This window comes from Sinocyclocheilus anshuiensis, unplaced genomic scaffold (genome assembly GCF_001515605.1).
Source record: "Sinocyclocheilus anshuiensis isolate Anshui unplaced genomic scaffold, SAMN03320099.WGS_v1.1 scaffold217, whole genome shotgun sequence".
NCBI classification, from domain to species: domain Eukaryota; kingdom Metazoa; phylum Chordata; class Actinopteri; order Cypriniformes; family Cyprinidae; genus Sinocyclocheilus; species Sinocyclocheilus anshuiensis.
In genome coordinates, this window is record NW_015536538.1 from 2,026,853 (window position 1) to 2,036,143 (window position 9,291).

The window sequence follows — 9,291 nt, forward strand, 5'->3', positions numbered from 1 at the left end:
CCAGCTTTAAATTGTAAATTTACGCCCAATTTTAGTGTGAAGTCACGAAAACCACCCCCCCCCAAAAAATCACCCTAGACCCAATATGAGTTTAAAACATTTAAAAAAAAAATGTTTTAAATCTCTTTTTGTTATGTTTTAACCATTCAATATGACTATACACTAATAATACTAATAATTTATTATTGTTATTGTTTTAATTTAAATATTTATAGTATTAAGTAATTAAACAAAACAATAAAATACATTACAATAGTAATATTACTATTGCAATATTATTATTATTATTAGTGCTTTTATTCTAGCAGGAATCCACTGGGAGATCTAAAAGCTGTTATTTTGTTGACAACAGATTTATAAATGATTCTTATTACAAATTTGGAAAAACATTATGTCAGACGTGACCCAAACTCACTGGATCTAAACAAATCACACAAATGACCTATTTGGGGTGCAAAGGTGACAAGTTTGCATCCTTGTTAAGTTCACACAGGTGTGCTAGCAGAGAACCACAGGTGAGGAGAATCACATGAACTGATCCCCTGAGTGTTTAAATACTTCAGCGCATCTGTAAGTCAGTCAGGGAAGGTTTACAAGAGTTCTTGTTCTTGCCTTGGAAGATAATCTTGGTTCGGTCCAGCGGGGCGACGGCTGTTTTGGCCACGGCTCCTGCAAACGCCCCCGAGAGCAGAGAGTTCAAGACCGAGCGACCCTGTTTAAAACCCTGCGCACACACAGAGAGATCACACATTAGTTCTGATTCATGAGGATTTCCACACAGAAACAAATAAATGCAGCAGTCCATGTCTTCTAATAGATAACAGACACACCCAGTGTTAAGGCTGTAACATGTCCAGGCGCGAGCACATACTGTGGTTTCTGAGAAACACTCGAGCTCTCCCTCTAATCTTTAGAAAGCAGAACAGGTTTCTATTCACACTTCTACAAACCCTTGTCCTGAATGATTGTCCGAACACGAGTAAAGCAGGAACACTGGGTTGAGTTCAACTCATCAGGTCCCAGCATGCTAAACAACTGAAAACTACAGACTAGTCTTCTGTTTGAGCGGCACTTAGTCACTTTGATACAAATTAATTTGCCCTCTTAAATCACAATAATCACAAGCCATATTGCGATTTCAGTTTTATTTCTATTAATTGTGTAGACCTTATACAGACACAAACAGCTCATGTGAATGTTCATTAAACACTAAAATGTATGATGGGTTTTACTGTAAATGGGCAACTCACATGGAAATAAAAACAAAGAAACATCATGCAAAATGATGAATGATAATCATCATACTAACTATAATAACAGCTCACTGAAATAGAAAATGACTCAGTCTAATTTTAAAAGTCTGGCATTAGCTTCAAATCATCCCACGCATCTTCAAAATCATTAAATTAAAAATAAAATGAAAATATTCATTCATATATATATAGTCACATTATAACACTCGCAAGTGTCTTATTGTCATTATAAAACAGTAACTACATAATACAAATATTAAAGACACAAATTTGCTTTAAAAATTAATTTCATATGAGCTGTCCAGTGATATGCACACCGGCTGCCAGGATTATTATAACTAACGGAAACAAAATTTTATTTCTTGAAATAAAATAAATGTTAACTGAAATAAAAATAAAATGCATACATTTTTATTACTTATTTTATTTCAGCTAGTTGCTGAAAAGGAACATTTCTCATTTCATTTAACTTGATGCACTAAATTAGCTCAAACTAAAATAAAAAATAATTACAAAATAAATAGAATATAAATTAAAAAGAAAATGCAAAGTGTTAAAAAAAAAAAACAACTAAAAATGAATTAAAAAAATATTATATGTAATATTATAGCGTTATAGGTTACAATATTACATTACAAATATTATATGTAATATAGTGGGACTCTATAGCACCATTTTAAGAAAACAGATCAAGGAAAAAATATTGGAGTCATTTGGAGTTAAGACCATCAGACGAGGGAAGGAACTTTCTTCCAACAGACATTTGATCCTAAGATCACAGAGGGAAAAATGAACCCATGACTGAACCCGGAAATTAGATCACGACGGCAAGCATTTTCCACTGATAAAATGGTAAACAGCTTTTAGAGTTCTTCCTAGCATGCCATCTTGATCTCATCTGTGAGTAATGCACTGGTAATTTGACTTCCTGTAGACTGGAAACACTGAGACGCTTCCCAAACACTGGTCTTCTGTTCTTCCTGCTGCATGAATGAAGGCCAGCCTAACCTCACAAACCGGTTTTTACATCTGCATTCTTTAACAACACAGTGATTGTCCACTGATATGGTGCAACAGTCCTGTCATCATTTACTTGCCCTCAAGTCATACCCAGATGATCACAAATTATCTTTGTGCTCCTAAATAAAGTTATACGGTTTTAAAATAACATAAGGATGAGTAAATAACGACAGGATTTTCTTCAAACTTTCTTGAAATAATTCAGTTGGAAAGGAACAGTGCAATCTCATTGGCTGTTCTCTGCTGTGGGCGGGTTCAGAAGGGAGTATTCTCACCTCTGATTGGCTGGAGGCGGGGCGTGGCAGCACTTCGCCCTTTGTCAGCGCCCCCTGGTGTTCTGCGTTCCCCATGCCAACCTGATCCATTCATACACGCCAGAGTGCACGGGGCTCACCGGCCCGACACGCAAACACACACACACACAAACACACACTCACAACCAAACCTGGAACGACAAGAGAGAAATATTAGAAAGAAAGCAACACCATATCATATAACACTGCCACCCATGCCAACATCCATTCATACACGCCAGCGCGACACGCAAACACACACACACTCACAACCAAACCTGGAACGACAAGAGAGAAATATTAGAAAGAAAGCAACACCATATCATATAACACTGCCAAACACATCACAGAGATATTTTAAAATCTGCAAAGACGTCTTCTAGATAAGAGATGGACCTCACAAAACATGTCAAGAACAAGTCTAGCTCTTATTTCACCCAGAAACGACATAAAAAATGGAAAAAGTATATTTAGATTTATAAAAAAAATATATAATTTTTTTATTATTTATAAATATATATATACAGTGCACAGCATAAATGAGTACACCCCCTCTGATTAAATATAAAATATGTATTTTCTTAATGATCACTAATATAATTCATAGAAAGATGGCAAAATTGAAATGTATTAAACATATTCTTAATAAAAACATGCCATCCTCTGATGGACTCTCCCACTCCCCCCTCCCAAATACACACACACACTGTCACTTTAATCAGTCTGAATAAGCTCTTTTGCACTACAATCATTATATCTGCACTGTTGTTTACTTCACTGGTTTGCACTCTATCTGCCATGCGCCTTATGCTGCTTTATATATTTTTTTACATTTTACCTTATTTGTATAATTGTATAGTTGTATTTTATATTTAAATCTGTATCTATCTGTATTTATGTTCTACTGTTAGTGTTATCTGTATGCACCAAGGGTCTGAGAGTAACGCAATTTCAATTCTCTGTGTGTATGTGCTGTACATGTGGAAGAATTGACAATAAAGCAGACTCGAGACTTGAGACTTGCTGAATTTGTTAAGTTTCAGAGGGGGTGTACTCATTTATGCTGTGCACTGTATATATATATATATATATTTTTTTTTTTTTTTGCATGAAGAAATTAAGGCTTTTTAAGATCATTGAGATTTTTTGCATTGTGGCATTATTTTTTTTAAACAATTTAACATTAAGCAAAAGCATGAGAATTATGTGTTTAATTCACATGCAAATAATGTAACGCACAATGCAAAAAGGTAATACTTCACATAAACCAGAAACTATACGCTTTTTTATTGAAATAATGCTAAAGTTTCATTTAATATTTAGAATTTTTTATATTTGTATTTTGCATTTTCATTTCTCAAAGTTTTAGTAGTTTTGTTTGTCATTTTTTATTAGTTTTTTTTAAATAAGTCTACACCGTTTTTATTAATTTAATTTCTGTTTTAGTTATTTTAGTATATCAAGTTAAACTAAATATAGCTGAAATCAAATAAGATTTTTTTATATATGTTAAATTATTTTACTTAACATTTATTTTGTTTCAAGTAACATTTTTAAATGGTTTTAGTTTTAGTATTAGTTTTAATTAACTATAATAAACCTGTTTACAATAGGGTCTTATTTGTTATCAACAATATATGTTTATGTATTTTATTAGTTAATAAATATAGAACTGTTCATTCATGTTAGTTTACATAGATTAACTAATGTAAGCAACAACAACTTTTGATTTTAAATGATGTATTATTAATCAATTAATCAACTTAACTAATGTACTGTTCATTGTTAGTTCATGTTAACTTAACTAATCTAACTAATGTTAACAAATTAAATTTTATTGTAAAGTGTTACAAACGAAAAAAGCAAATCTTGTAAATAATCCTACACAAAGTTTCATTTTGTTTATCTTATTTTTTTCTTTTGATTTTGAAGTGGAATATTTCTGTTAGATTTACGTAGGCTTCTCCTCCTGCATGTCTGGATGATTATTTGTCGTATTAATCATATTCACAGGATTTTCAGCACCATCGATGGCAAATACTGAATTAATCTAACAGCTGTGATAAAAAATGAAAATCACTCATGCATAAAAATCCAATTGACTTGCAGAAGCAGGTCAGAGAAGCTTATCTGTGAATCCACGGCCGGATCAAATAACATCTGAAAGGGTCACACAGATGCAACTCTAATAATAGCACAAATGCTGAATTATTCAGGGTCCTGACGGCCTGAGATATGAACAATGCCTGAGCAACACTGCCCGATATAGCATACAACTTCATTTAGTTTTCTAAATATAATGCAAACATGATTTATTCTGCTGCTGGTCGTTAGCAGGACAGTAATAAAAGAAGTGAGCAAAAATCCAGCGGACATTCACAATGACCTCAAGGGTTTCTGTTCGCAATACCTGATCAGAAACACTTGGTGTAGCCGATTTAACTTTAGATAATATACTCAATACTAGTGTTAAAACTAAAACTATTAATAATCATTTTTGGTAGTTGCAATGAATCTGAAAACTTCTTGACTTCAAAAGAAAATTAGAAATGTTGCCTTGGTAGCTAACTGAAATAAATACATTTAAGTACTAAACTTGCTAAAACTAAAATAATAATAAATCGAATATACAATAAAAATGATGAAAACACTAAACGAACTCAACTAAGTCCAACTAAAATTAAACCTGAATAAAAGCTCATTGAAAATATTAATATTTACGGTAACAATTTACAATAAGGTTTAATTTGTTAACGTGTTAAATATATTAGTTAGCTATCGAACATATGTGACCCTGGAGCACAAAAGCAGTCTTAAGTCGCTGGGGTATATTTGTAGCAATAGCCAACAATACATTGTATGGTTCAAAATTATACATTTTTCTTTTATGCCAAAAATCATTAGGATTGTAAGTAAAGATCATGTTCCATGAAGATATTTTGTAAATTTCCTACCGTAAATATATCAAAACTTAGTTTTTGATTAGTAATATGCATCGCTAAGAACTTAATTTGAACAACTTTAAAGATGATTTTCTCAATATTTAGATTTTTTTGCTCCCTCAGATTACAGATTTTCAAATAGTTGCATCTCGGCCAAATATTGTCCTATCCTAACAAACCATACATCAATGGAAAGATTATTTATTCAGCTTTCAGATGATGCCTACATCTCAATTTCAAAAAATGGACCCTTATGACTGGTTTTGTGACCTTAGATCGGTGATTTTCAATTCTAGTCCTGGGGGCCCCCTGCTCTGCACATTTTGCATGTCTCCCTTATTTACACACCTGATTGAGATCATCTTCTCATTAGTTTAGTTCATGGATCTCTCTCCTAACGAGCTGATGATCTCAATCAGGGGTGTTAAATAAGGGAGACATGCAAAATGTGCAGAGGCCCCCAGGACTTGAGAACCACCGTCAATCCCAACACCTACTAATGCACTTTTAAGATTAAATGTTGTATCCGTTAACATTAGTTACTGTAAACTAACACGAATATGACATTTTTTATTAGGTAACATTCAAAAAAGTTAATAAATGCTATAAAAATTGGTTAATTGTTAGTTCATGTAAACATATTAGACCTTGTAAAAATTTAGTTCAACTTGAAATACTAAATGAACTAAAACTGAAATAAAATGATACAGCGGGTAAAATAAGTATTGAACACGTTACCATTTTTCTCAGTAAATATATTTCTAAAGGTGCTGTTGACATGAAATTTTCACCAGAGGTCGGTAACAACCAAAGTAATCTATACATACAAAGAAAACAAAACAAATAAGTTCAGAAATTAAGTTCTGTGCATAGTTTCTCCATACAGGAGGCGTCTTGTAGCTGTCTTTACCAACAAAGGCTTTTGTACAAAGTATTAAATACATTTCAGTAGTTTTTCCTTGTGTCATTCCATTTTATTACACATAACTTAATTTCTTAATTTCTATTCGTTTTGTTTTCTTTGTATTTATGGATTACTTTGGTTGTTACCGACATCTGGTGAAAATTTCATGTCAACAGCACCTATAGAAATATATTTACTGAGAAAAATGGTGACGCCATGTGTTCAATAAAGCAATAAGCCCCGTGAAGCCGTGGTTTACAGTGATTTTATAACAGCTAAGGGGCGTTGTTAGGTACGAGGGGAAGCGGAGTGCCTAAAACCCCCTTAGCTGTTATAAAATCACTGTAAACCACGGCTTCACGGGGCTTATTGCTTTTATAAAACGGTTATTCCATATACGTAGTAAGGTTTCACAAAATAAAACATAAAAATAAAATAAAGTGTAATGATATTAATAAAAACAGTATTCTTCCACCAAACAATGTAGTTCCTCAGAAACAGTTGTGGGTCCAACAAAGTGGTTGCCGAGCAACAGACAAACGTAAACAAAGGTGTGTGTTTGTAGAGTAATTTACAACAGCTTCGAACGTGGCTCAGCCAATCAGAATCAAGGACCGGAACTATCCGTGTTATAATACTTATTTTACCCGCTGTATATATTAAAAAAAGAATTAAAACAACAAAACTAATAAAATTCAAATAATCAAATTTACCTGAAATTTAAATAATAAAAATAATCAATAATACAATTCAAAATCTAAAAATAAAGTTAAAGGGATAGTTCTCCCATTTTTTACTTTTTACTATGGAAGTCAATGGCTACCGTCAACTGTTTGGTTACCAACATTCTTCAATATACTTAATTTGTGTTCAGCGGAAGAAAGAGCAGGAACTCATACAGGTTCGGAACAACATGAGGGTGAGGTAATGACAGACTTTTCATTTTTGGGTGAACTGTCCCTTTAAAATCTGAACTACTCAAACTGCCCTGAACTAGCGGGCCAGTCGAACCTGAGTTCTATTCTCAGCGGTGGAGGTGAACGAGGCTCAGTGTGTGAAAGGTCCTTCAGGCGGACACACATTCAGCGCATACGAACCCTTCAGACCCTCACAAGTCCTGCAGACGCACAACCTTGAAACGCTGCATGGCATGCCACATGTGACGCACTCAGTCACTGTAACCCTGAGACTTTAGTGCTGTGAGATCCAGACTGACTTGCTAACCCTCGTTTAGTAATTCATGATTAGGCTTTTAACAGCTTTAAACTCCAGGTTAAGCAACATTTCACAGTTGGGATTTTCATGCATGAAACTGCATTTTAATCTTCAGGAAACTAATCTTGGTTTCAATGTTTCACAATGTTCATACACTGAAGAGAAAAACTGGTGTTGAAAACATTACTATAAATTTCACAAATAAATACAAAGAAACGGCAAGCATTACACTGCATTTTTAAGTAGAAAGATCATTTATTTTAATGATCTTTGTTGTATTTACAACTTCATACTTTATCCTGGGTAAAATATTAATAGTGTGAAACCTACAACAAGATTACCTTGTTAACCTAGGGTTAAAAATGACACGGGGTTAAAGAATTTCAAGAGTGAAAAGTTTTTTTTAATAATTAAATCGCCAAGGCGACTGAGAGCAGGATCTGTTCCCCATTGGGTTGAAGTATTGGGACCATTTCCAAAACACTCCTGTCGTGTCTGCCTCGCTCTTTCTCAGTCTTGTATGCTCCCTGCAGATCCGATGACAGATCCACTGAAAGCCTTTTGTGATTGGCAAGGAGCGGAAATACCAAACAACCAACAAAAATAACAACAACAAACAAACGGTGACAGTATAAACACAAGCAACGGCTTATGTGGAACTGCACACTGTTATGCACGCATAGAAAACTGATGTTAACATGCTAAGACAGGCTATAAATGTGACAAAGCAAGGCTTTATAAATTGTTCAGATGCCACTAAATATAATCACCCTTGTGCACATCCTAAAATTTAAAAGACAGCTACTGTATATATTTCCATGTATAAAGACCCAATTTATACTGTGCAAAATAGGGCTGTACAATTAATAGCATGCGATTGTAATGCGCATCTCGTCAGTAAAGCCGGTTCCGTGATTAGTAGTAAATCGCCATCACCTGCTTTCAGATGGAGCGGCATTCACTACACAGAGCCGTAGTTCACTGACAATTAGGCAATATCGCGTTCATAATCGCAGATGAATCACATTCGATTATGAACGCCTAGCTTGTCAGTGATCTACGGCTCGGTGTATTAAATGCCGCTCCATCTGAAAGCAGGTGATGGAGATTTACTACTAATCACAGAACCGGCTTTACTGCCGAGATGCGCATGACAATCGCATGCGATTAATTGCACAGCCCTAGTGCAAAATTATATATAACATTTACATTTACATTTAGTAATTTAGCAGATGCTTTTTTCCAAAGCGACTTACAAATGAGGACAATAAAAGCAGTCAAAACTAACAAAAGAGCAACAATATATAAGTGCAAATGACAAGTCTCGGTTAGCCTAATGCAGTACATGTAGCAAGGTGTATATATATATATACTGTATATATATATTATACACACACATATATACACACAAAGAAAAACAAGTAGATACAGGTGCATCTCAATAAATTAGAATGTCGTGGAAAAGTTCATTTATTTCAGTAATTCAACTCAAATTATGCACCTGTAGAATAGAAAAAAATCGAAAGCTAGTGTTTTTGTTTTTTAAATAAAAAAAAATGAAGATAAATTAGAATTAAAATAGAATAGAAAGTGTTAGAGTTAGAGGGTCAAATAAAGGTGGAACAGATGTGTTTTTAGTCGTTTCTTGAAGATGGTTAAGGACT

At 33.8% G+C, this 9,291-nt stretch overlaps 1 long non-coding RNA gene across 2 annotated transcripts in view; it reads right to left on the reverse strand.

Annotated features, from left to right (window-relative positions):
- Positions 1-2,584: 2,584 nt before the first annotated feature.
- The window catches only part of LOC107696390 (uncharacterized), an 8,450-nt gene continuing 1,743 nt past the window's right edge, over positions 2,585-9,291 (reverse strand). For both annotated transcript variants that reach the window (XR_001635087.1, XR_001635088.1), the window contains 2 exons: positions 2,790-2,844; positions 2,585-2,629 (listed from right to left, as the gene is read on the reverse strand). This is a non-coding gene — a long non-coding RNA (uncharacterized LOC107696390). The remainder of the gene's footprint in view (positions 2,630-2,789; positions 2,845-9,291) is intronic.